The sequence below is a fragment of the Haliotis cracherodii genome, unplaced genomic scaffold (genome assembly GCF_022045235.1).
Source record: "Haliotis cracherodii isolate W230 unplaced genomic scaffold, xgHalCrac1.p SCAF_32, whole genome shotgun sequence".
NCBI classification, from domain to species: domain Eukaryota; kingdom Metazoa; phylum Mollusca; class Gastropoda; order Lepetellida; family Haliotidae; genus Haliotis; species Haliotis cracherodii.
In genome coordinates, this window is record NW_027266289.1 from 2153027 (window position 1) to 2164731 (window position 11705).

Here is an 11705-nt window from a genome sequence, read left to right on the forward strand (position 1 = left end):
CAAAACACCGGTCTTTTCCGGTAGGTATACAAAATGGCGGCTGCTTTGCGAAAGATTGACAGGCAAACATCGTTTTTGATATTTTCTTAACTGAAAATTGTTGTATTTTTTTAAAATGAGGTCAAAACACGTGTCACAACACGCCAATGGTTAGAATAGGAGGCGAAGGGCAAGTCAGTTGAAGCAGGCACGTTCGAAATGCGGTGTTAGAGTTACGACCCGTGTTGACAGCGCGATCATCCCCGTGTCAGATTCTGACAGCTTGGACGTTTTAGATGCATCGGAATCATCCGGGGACCACGCCGTTGGGGAAAACATCCCCGTTGGAGACAATGAAGGTGAGAATTCTTTTTTATTGAATGCAACTTCACGCAGCGACATAAAACTATCAAAATTTAAAGCTGCTGAAAATATCAAATCTCCCGTGCTTGACAATGATGAACCAAAACCTCAATGGATGTCTATTGACATGAGACAAATGAATTTTTTTTTTCAAGAGATTGAATGCCTATCATGTCACGAACAGGGGTCTTTTGTTGTTTGAAAAGAGTGACAATTTTGATAGATTTGGATTTGCTGTAAACGTTATGTTGACATGTCAAAACTGTCAGATGTGTGTTGCAAAAAATTACACTTCACAAAGGTCAGGTAATCAATCTGGTACCAATCCCTTTCAGGTCAATGACATTTTTATGCTCTGTCAGAGGTAGGACTTGGTCATGCTGCAATGAAAAGGTTTTGTCTGTTTTTTGGAATGGAAGGTCTCCATCCTAAGACATTACAACAAAAACAAAACATTCTTTCACAGGTTGTTGTTGAAAATACTAAGGAAGTTTTGTCAACATCAGACATTGTCTCGATGCAGAAATTGCAGAAAAGATGGTACCTGTGTATCAAAAAATGTCTGATGAAAACCTCCTTAAGAGGATGGTGAAAGGCAAGACACAGAATGCTAATGAATGCTTGCATTCCGTGATTTAGTCCCGTTGTCCGAAGACCGTCATTTTGGGTGCAAGGCGGTTGCATCGGGCAGTGGCGTCTGCAATAGCTTCGTTCAATGAGGGTACATGTCACATTACTCTGGTAATGAACAAGCTTGCAATAGAAGCTAATGAAATAACAGCAGCTTCTATTGAAAGACTTGATAATGTGAGAACCCTCAAAGCAAGGAAACAAAGCCAGGAGACATCTAAGATAGAACGTAGTGCAAAGTGGGAGGCTAAAAAAAAGGGACCGAGTTCATGTTGAGGCAGCTGAAGGCTTGTTGTATGGTGCTGGGGAGTTTTAAGTCCTGTTATTTCTTTGTACATGCATTGTTTTATGTATCTTGAATACATCCCATCAGTAAACTAAGATTTTGTAACTGTTTAATAGGTGCTGAAGGAAGAAAACCATATACAAACTTATTTCCTCATTTTCTCCATTAACGTCATTTTGGATCTTAGTGAACATAGATCTCAACCGTTATTGGCCCGATTTGGATGAAATTTAGTGTACATATAGGCAGAGGATTACTTTACGCAATAACAGAGAGACTTTTTGAAATTTGTTGGCCATTTTGATTTTAAAAAATAAATTATGGGTAAAAATCAACCTAAAAAATGGGAAATTTTGAAAAAATATTTTAAAAATATATGCCAGTCTTTTTTTAATTTTTCTTTCTGTCATTGCACCCAACACCATACAAGCTTTGTTATACAACTGAAATTTTATAAATATCTTTATTGGTCTTAGAGAAAAACTGAATCTAATTTCCATCTTTTTCAGGCTTGCGGCGGCCATCTTGGATGTTTCCATGGCAACCGGTGGCAACATCACCTGGAAAAGACTCTATTTCAATTGTTAATATGTATACCTCAAAGTTGTAACCAATTAAAACTAACAAATACTTGTGAAGCATTTTGTCAACTGTAAGGTGCAGTGTCTGGCCTTAAAAGTGTTTTTGGGGGTAATGATACAATTTCTAACTTAAATTTTTTTAAGTCCCACGAAACTACACTTACATGGTGCATCTTGCTATAAGATTTCTTATTATATTCATGGAAACGTTTTGAAGACATTTGTCTGAATATAATAATATTGTATAGGCTTTTTGCCTGGTAACAGTTATATGTATTAATATTGAATACAGAAACGATCTTTCATTCATTCCATTAAAACATACTAAATATATAAATGGTTAATCTACAATAAATAAAACATATAAAAGTGAATTCCTGAAGTGGACTCGCTGGTAAAGAAAGAGTATCGACTGTCGTAGCAGTTGTGACAGTACATCTATCGAAATAGATCGAGTTTCCTATTGTTAAATCATACAGAAAACCGTTCCTGAAATATTGAAGAGCTGGGACACTTCTTTCATATGACCACTTGATCAAAAGGACAGTAACTAGAATCAACTGTGTAACCAACTGGTAACAGATTCAAGGTATTCAGTAACAGTATGGACATTGGGCATTGAGCCCTCATACAGGATGACATCAAATTACTCATGAACTCATTGTAACTACACATGCTACAGTCCTAACACAACTGCGTTTAATGCTATAGAATCATGTCAAGAGTTTATGAACTCACAGATATATATTGAATGATCAGCTCCTGAAATGTCCTGGCCGTGTCAGTCATTAGCAATGCTGAGCTGTCAGCTGCCCCTATCACTGGATGGTATTGTGTTTCAGTTTAGTGAAATATGAAGTGATCATCAAGAGTGTTATATATCATATTTTGCAAAACAGTTATACTTTACAATATTAACAACGCATAAAACATACTTTTATTGAAGTATTTGTTTATTTCTTGTGTCCTTACTGTCACCATTTTTTCCAACTGCATGTTCCTATAAACGTAACATTTCCCATTCAGAATGTTATGGATTGTTTGGTTTTTCTTAGCACTTACCTTATATAGAAGTAAAACATATTCAAAATATTCTCACTTCATTCATGGTTCCCATTGTTTTCTTTCCGTGATGTTACGAAAACGAAAGCATTATATCAAAAGTGTTACATATTTCTTCACACAGTGTAACCCAATTGTAAAACATTCAACTCGAGTTAATTGTCTTTCCAACAGTATAACTAGTCAACTCATCCAAAAGATCTATACACTGCCTAGCCATTGATAAAAGTGCTGGTATTGTAAGTTTCCTACTTTTCTACATAATCGTGATATGGAAGCACCGAATATGGAAAGTAAAGTCAAGTAAGCAAATTTGTTTGAAATCTGCCAAATAATTTATATCATTGGAAAGTATCCTAACGGTAATAGACATATCACATTTATGTTGAAGTATGTTGAGAACTTTCCCTTATTAATGTTTACCGAAAAAAAACTCCTGATGATATTGTCCGTGTTTCTGACGTCAAAACAAAATTGACAGAAATGGTTGTGATTAATTTATACGCAGACTGGTTCAAAGATTATGTTTCAATACGAATGACAGTTTGGATTACATATCTTGATGAAGTTTGTTTGTTTGTTTGTTGTTTAACGCCGCACTCAGCAATATTCCAGCTGTAGGACGGTGGTCTGTAAATAATCGAGTCTCGACCAGACAACCCAGTGATTGATATCATGAGCATCGATCCACGCAATTACGATACGATGACATGCATCAGCGAGCCTGACCACCCGTTCCCGTTAGTCGCCTCTTACCATAAGCATAGTCTGTTACAACCCTTAATGTAAAAAATACTCTTAATGTAAATTTTTTTACATTTTTTTCTTCATGTAAACATTTTTACATTTAGGGTTGCGGGTTCACCCTTATTACAACTCTTAATGTAAAAAATACTCTTAATGTAAAAAATTTTACATTAAGGGTTGAAGTGGTAGATAATAATTTTTTTACATTAAGGGTTATCACTATGAAATAATACCTATCGAACTTTCATGAAACTTCGCAGATTTAATTGATCGTTTCTTTGTCTAGATGTGCAAATGACTAATCATTTTTCGATTCCTACTCTACAACCACCACCTGGTTGTTATATTCAGGCTTCAAAACCGATTTTTATCAAACTTACTGTTTTACAATGGTTATTTTTCGCTACTCTGCAAGGTAACCTCGTTACTAGCCTAATACTGTAACGACGGAAAGGAGGACTCAGCCCAAGCAGATCAGACCAAGTTGTAGATGATGGTGGGTTGTTAGAATGGTCCATTAACAGAGTTTAAGGCATAAAATAATGGACATTTTGTTGCAGTATTACGGATATGACAGTTAAGCATACACCAGAATCAAATGTTATTACAAACGACAGGAATTCCAATGCAATGGTGTTTGTTTAAAATAACAAACCGTAGGTATCTCAAGTACCGTGCCGAGTCAAATATAGCCACTTAAAAGTTATATTTTTCGGATATGAAGTTTCTATAGCAGTTTAGCATATCCTGTAGTAAGACCATTGTTGATTGAAAATAGATAAAAAGAACATTAGGCATACAGACTGTAGAGTATTTCATGTCAGTTAGGAACCGACCATTCCATCTTCTTGGGGAGCTGACATAAGCTCACCTCGGAACTTCTTACCAGGTGAGCTGTAAATGCTATCTTTCGACATATTTTATGAATAAATCGTATTGGATTGTGAATAGATTTCGCTTGACGGATGAGGCACGCCGTACAAAGACCGATGGCAATACGTCACACAAGCCTTTCAGACATCTTGCATGTATGGCTAACTAAATGGAGCTAACTAGAACTGTCCTATGGGGAATTAATGAAGGCATGTCGTACAGTGTCCGTAGCTACACCTACGTACATATCTGAAAGAAATCGATGTAGTAGTTTAGAAGTTGTCCAGACAAATTGAAATGACAAAGTAATAAAAGGCAATAACTCCGCCCAAATGAAGAAAACAAATTGGTGTGTCCAACAACATGTTGAAGTGACCACGTATACAAAGTGTCATTGAAATCAGTCAATTAGTTTGGAAGGAATTATTCGGAAAGTTATTTTTTGCGGACTGACCGACAGACGGGCTGCCACGCTGATTCCATTATACCCCCTAACTTCGTTGTCGGGCTACAATGGACTAATAATCTAATAAAATGATATTCACGAGGGTTTTCAAAAGGACTTCATAAATAGATATTTACTCATTTAGATGTTTGCGATCTGTAAATTACAATATGGCGACTATGAGACCATCTTGGATTTCTGAAGAAGGTTATATTACTGTATGTTGTGCTGATCATCCACACCTAGTTTCATAAAGAGCACTTACAAGTATGGTTAAATCAGATGCTGCAGTTATATTGCCATGATGGTAAGAAAACCTATTTGGCTGAGTCCTGTAATGCATTGTATCTAAATACCAAATTTTGAGCCAGGGTCAAAGGACCAGTCTGTGTAAATGTGGCACCAATTAGGCCATTTTTCGTTAATGTATGCTAGTGTGGTGGATTTATAGGTATTTGGATCAGTTTCTTTATTTAGTCTGGTGGAGAGAGATAGGTCGATTTTGGGGGTTTGGAGTTTGTGTGGAGGTGTTATTTGGTGCTGTATTTAGTTTTTAATTATTTAGGTTGTGTGTATTTAGTTAATTTGTTATGCGTTGAGAGATTGGTATTACTTGAAGGTTTTTGCGAGCTAGAGCTTGGAGTCTTGGGCTTATGTTAGTTTTAAGGATTTGTTGGGTTGAGGCCCAGTAAGTTATTGTTAGATGTTCTCGGCGTAGGGGGCATTTCCGCCTATTAGTACCTGAATACATGCGCGGCGTGCCATGCTGAGTGCGTGTAATTATCTCGAGTGCTTGATATTGAATTGAGTTTAGTTTATCGCTTAATGAGGAGTATAATAAAGGTGTTGTATATGTGGCATCTCCCCCCCCAGTTGGAACCTGTCAGGCAGCGTAGTGTGTTTAGGTCTTTAGTGCATCTATTTGTTAGGTTTTTAATGTGAGAACCCAAGGTGAGGTGTTCATCCAAGATTAGTCCAAGAAATTTGGTTTCTTTTTGGAATTGTATGAGTTTTTTGTTTAGTTGTAGTTTGGGGGTGTTTGCATGCACATTTCTGTGTTTCAATGCTATCCCTGTACGTTTTTCGGCATTTAGTGAGAAACCCCATTTATTTGCCCATATTTGAATTTTATTTAATGCATTCTGCACTAATATTTTAGCCAAATTTATGCTTCTGGTGCGGATCCTGAAGGCTCCATCATCCGCGTATTTGGAAGCTTGAATGTTATTGGTTATCCCCCCGAATAGGTCATAATCATAATGTTGAAGAGTGTTGGGCTTAAAAATGCTACCTTGGGGTGTGCCATTTTCTAAGGGACACTGGTTCCGATAGCGTTTCGGTTTGGAAGTCTTGGATATAGTTTATTATTTGGTCTTTAAGTCCTGCTTTTTTTAGTTTTTGTATTAGCCAGTTATGCCATACCATGTCGAAAGCATTAGAGAAGTCTAGAAATATGCCTACTGTGTATTGTCAGTTTAGTTGGCCCGTTTTGATGTCTTGTTCTAATCGGGTGAGGTTGTCTAAGGTTGATCGGCCTGGCGTGAATCCACTTTGATCTTGGTTTATTATATTGTTTTGGTCTAGATAGTGTTGGAGTCTATTTTTGACCATTGTCTCCGTGATTTTACATAGGTTTGAGGTCAGGGAGATTGGTCTGTAAGAGTTTGCCTTGTTTGCCGGTTTGTTCGGCTTTGGTATTGGGATGACCAATGCCTCTTTCCATGAAGTAGGTACCTGGCCGTTTTGGTACATGAGATTGTATAGTTTTAGTAGTGATTCCAGAAGATTTGTTGGTAGCTGTTTAATTATTTGGTATGAGGTAAGGTCTAGTCCTGGAGCTGTATATTGTTGGTTAATTTCTAGGCTATCATCTTTGGGTAATTTGAAGAATATAGTTTGATTTTTTTAATTGTTTTTGGAATTCCTCAGGGAAGTTACTATTACTACTAATGGCTAAGAAGTGGTCTGACAGGTTATTTGCTTTTTGTTTAGGGGTTGTTGAGTTATTTATGTTTGGTGTATTTTGGTTGGTTTAATGCCACGGATTGCCTGTATTTTGCGCCATACTGCCCTTGTGTCTGTGTGGTGGTTTATTTCTACGCAGAATATTTTCCAGTTTTTGGCTTTTGCCGTTTTGACTAGGCTTTGTACTTCATGGTTTAATTTATGTGCAATCTTTAGATATGTCTCATTTAGTTTTCCTAGTTTTTTTTTAATTTCCTCGGTCCACCAGGGTACTGTGGTTTTGCCTGTTACTGGTGTTATGAAGAGGATATTTTTTTTGCTATGTTAATTATGCATTCTGTTAAGTTTTGGCAGTATTGTTCGGGGTCTATATTTTCGATATCCGCTGGGTTGATCTGTTTGCATAGTGCTTTGAATTTGCCCCAGTCTGCCTTATTGCAATTGAATTTTTGTTCTTGTGGTTAATTTGGTGTTAGATATTTATGTTTCCTATGGTTATGTGGATTGGAAAGTGGTCACTGCCGAGTGGCTTCCCACTAAGTGCTTTGGGCGAGATCAGGGTTACATGTACATATTGTTAGGTCGATAGCCGACATATTTTGATTAATTTTGTCATATCTAGTTGGTTGGTTGTTATTTAGTAGTATTAGGTTTTTGTTTTCGGCAATGAGCTTGCCGTCTGTTTTATCTTGAACACCTAAGGAGGGGTGGTGGGCGTTGAAGTTCCCTAAGGAGAAGGTGGATTTATGGCTTAGCTGATTTAGGGTTTCTAAGTCTTCAGGTTTAATTTGTTTTACTGCCCAGTTGTATATGTTTACAATGTATCTTTTTGGGTTATGATGAGTTATTTGTATATATAGCTTCTAGATTTTGGGTTTTAATTGGTATTTCTTTATGGTTTATGTCCTCCCTGATATATATGATTAGGCCACCGCCTGCTCTACCTGGGCGAGATTTAACTCTGTCGAGTCTTACCGAGTTATAATTAGGTAGGGTGAATTTAGATTTTGGGGAGAAGTGGGTTTACTGAACGCATATGATATGAGGACCCTGGTTTTTCCGAAACATAATTTTTATTTCGTGGCCGTGGGCGCCGAGTCCAATGGCATTCCACTGTAATATGTGTAGTCCTTCCATTACTTAGAGGGCTTATAGTTTTGGGATAAAATTTGTTTAGGCGTAGGTTGTTGTGGTTTCTATTTTGAGATTTCCTTTAAGGTGTTATTGAATTTTTCAACGGAGAGACTCGTAAGGTTTAGTTTGAGTTAAGCCACTGTGTGAAAAGATTTAATGCTGGCGCTGGGGGTGTTTTGTTTGAGTATATGTACTATGCTTGAAGCAGGATCGAGTCAACGTGATGTTTGCAAGACACTTTAAGGTCCACAGAAACACCATTTGGTGTTTATGGCAACGTTGGCAACAGACGAATGCAGTCAGAGACCATCCTCGGAATGGCAGGCCACGATTATGATTATGAATATATATTTATTATCCCAAACTGGCTCCCACATGAGATATCGGTATGCCTCGGAGTTTTTCTCCAATTTAACAACTCATGTTGATATGTTTCATATCAAAAGACACGAGGATGAGATTCTCTATTTATTATATAAAAGGACAACAGACCATCTAGATATTTTATGGAATGATATCTTTGTCTCGAGCTTCCCTCAGAGTAACCCTTCCGACGACTGACTGTATACAAACCTTCTATTTTCTTGACATTTACAAAGCAAATGCCAATTCATAATACAAACATTTCACATAATGGATTTGTATCTTTTATGCTGATTTCATTGTTGTCTGTTAGTAGCCGCTATTGCAAACCCAATCTGCACTTATGCTGATTTTACATATGCAGCATTCTGCTCACTCAGACAAAGACAAAGCATGACCACATTTATCGAATACACTGACACTGATATGCTTTAGGGCACCAAAAAATCTCAGTTGTAATGTGAATTAGCTTAAGAAATACATATATATTTTGAAATATATCCTTTGCGTGGAAAACAATGTGACAACGATGACGTTCCTGAACGCATTTCCGCTAGCTTCCGGATAGGCTGTGCAGTACTAGTCGTAGCTAGACTTTAAGGTATCTGGTTAAGCGTTTATGTTTGATTTTGATTGCAAACAGATAAACAAATACACACAGACACATATACACATCCCACACCTCTCACACACAACCCCCCACACACGCAAACACTACACACACACTACACACACACACACACAGCTTCTTAATAAATAATTAATTATGTGATACTAATACAAGCAGTTATACACTATACCGCCATATTTTGAAACAATTTATAGCCATTTTTATGTAGAACATATATATGTTCGACTTTGATTTCAGTGTTTAATGCTGACGGTGTGAGAGTGTGTGTCCCTGGCCACTACGGGAAATCATGTGACAAGTCCTGTGCCCAACACTGTGCCCCGATGCCTGGGTCAACTGTCGGGGTCTGTGACAGAGACACCGGGAGATGCTATGAAGGGTGTGTTCCTGGCTGGCATGGAGATCACTGTAGTCGGGCATGCAGCAGTAGCAACTGCAAGAAGAACGTCTGTTACCAAACCAATGGACGCTGTGGTTTTGGCTGTAAAGAGAAAGACATCTTCGGTGACTTTTGCACTATAGGTGAGGTTGGAACAATTTTACAGAGATCTGTAAATTGAGGAGGTGCAGGAGAGGAGGGTACATTACCTTTCTACATGTTTTTACATTCTTTATTTGACACTCTGTTGGGTCTTTCTTTAATGCAAATATATATTATTGGATGTATTATTCTTACATTTGTTGATTTTGGTTAAGTTTTTATATATCACATTTAGATTAATGCAAGAAGTTTGAAACGAAATATCATGACAACCCATGACTTATGATTATTACATAATGAAGTTTTATGCATAACTGACATACATAAGTAATATGGCGCATGCTCCAATGGTTTGAGAGACAACAGCAACACAGAATTATTAAGAGCGGAGTTTTACTGACATCATAAACACTCATGTGCCAGATCAGCACATCGTGACAGTGGTGATGTGGCAGGGAGCACCTTGCCTCAACCAAGCTAGGCTAAGGGTGGGATCTTACCTCTCTTTCTCTCCGTGTCCCTAACTCTTCTTCTTCTCTCACGTGTTCTAGGGCGGTCGGGTAGCCTAGTGGTTAAAGCGTTGGCTCGTCACGCCGAATACCCGGGTTCGATTCCCGACATGGGTACAATGTGTGAAGCCCATTTCTGGTGTCCCCCGCCGTGATATTGCTGGAATATTGCTAACAGCGGCGTAAAACCATACTCACTCACTCACTCACTCACGTGTTCTTAAGAGGTCACCTACTGGCTTCGCAATTGTTGATGACCTGTCCCTCTGGGACTCAAATGTGTGAGTAGGGTGCAAATATGTAGTGGGTTTTTGGTATTGATTTGATTTCTGATTTTGTCCTGAGGTGATGTTTTTTTCAGAAATTGGAAGGATTTCTCTGGTAGCTGTAATTAGATGCATTCCAGCAGCCGACCATCTTTCCGAATATATAGTGTCTGGCTTTTGCTATTCCATCTCCTGGTTTAAGGAGATCTACGAGAGATAGTAGAACTAAGTGCTATAATTGTTGTCATTTCAACGGCGCCTGTCTGGGCATTTTCTTTTGGACTCCCTTTGATCAGAGTGTACCATTCAGGCTTGACATATTTCGGGGACACACACGGACACACGCATACACTCACCCACGCATGCACGCACGCACGCACGCACATATAGCTTCTTAATAAACAATTAATCCTGTGATACTGATACAAGCAGTGAAACACTATATACCGCCATATTCTGAAACAATTTACAGCCATTTTTGAGTAAACCATATATGTTCGATTTTGATTTCAGTGTTCAATGCTGACGGTGTGACTCAGTGTGTCCCTGGCCACTACGGGAAATCATGTGACAAGTCCTGTCCCCAAAACTGTGCCCCGAAGTCTGGGTCGACTGTCAGGGACTGTAACAAAGACACAGGGAGATGTTATGATGGATGTGTTCCTGGCTGGCATGGAGATCTCTGTAGTTGGGCATGCCACAGCATCTGCATAGGCAACATCTGTAACCAAGATAACGGACACTGTACTAAAGGCTGTACTGGGTACTACACTGGAGACTTCTGCACAGACGGTAGGGTGTTTTTATATGTTACCTTCTCAAATTAACACATCAGTACCTATCTTGTCCAACACCATTGCATTTTCGAACAAAAATGGAAACATTGCCTGCAAACACAATGCTTTGCAGAGCTTGAAACGCCTATCTCTAACGCAGACCCGCCCCTTACGCACATGGCCTTCCCCCAAGCCTTCATTCTTGTCTCTTTCTCCATGTTAAACACACATAGGAATTTGCTCTGAGATAGATCGTCAATTTTACCACCTGGCCGGTGCTGTCCTGGTTGAACCACGAATAATTGTTACGTGGACCCAAAGATTGACCCCTTTGTTTGAAGGACAGATATGCCAAACAAACAGCCCGGGGTAAGGTAGGGAGTTCCATACAACAGAAAGTAACTCAGTGCCCAAACTGGGACATGGCCAGTAACAGAAATCTCTTTGAATTGTTTATGTATGATATGTAACATAAGAGTTGTGCCTAAAAGTGGCACAAAAGTGAAAGAAAGTGCAAAAATGGAGCGATAATACCGCATTTCAGCGCCTTTAATGGTGGAACTATTTTGCGACAATTTCTCCGAAGTAGAAGAGGTTACTTATGAAGCGTAGTG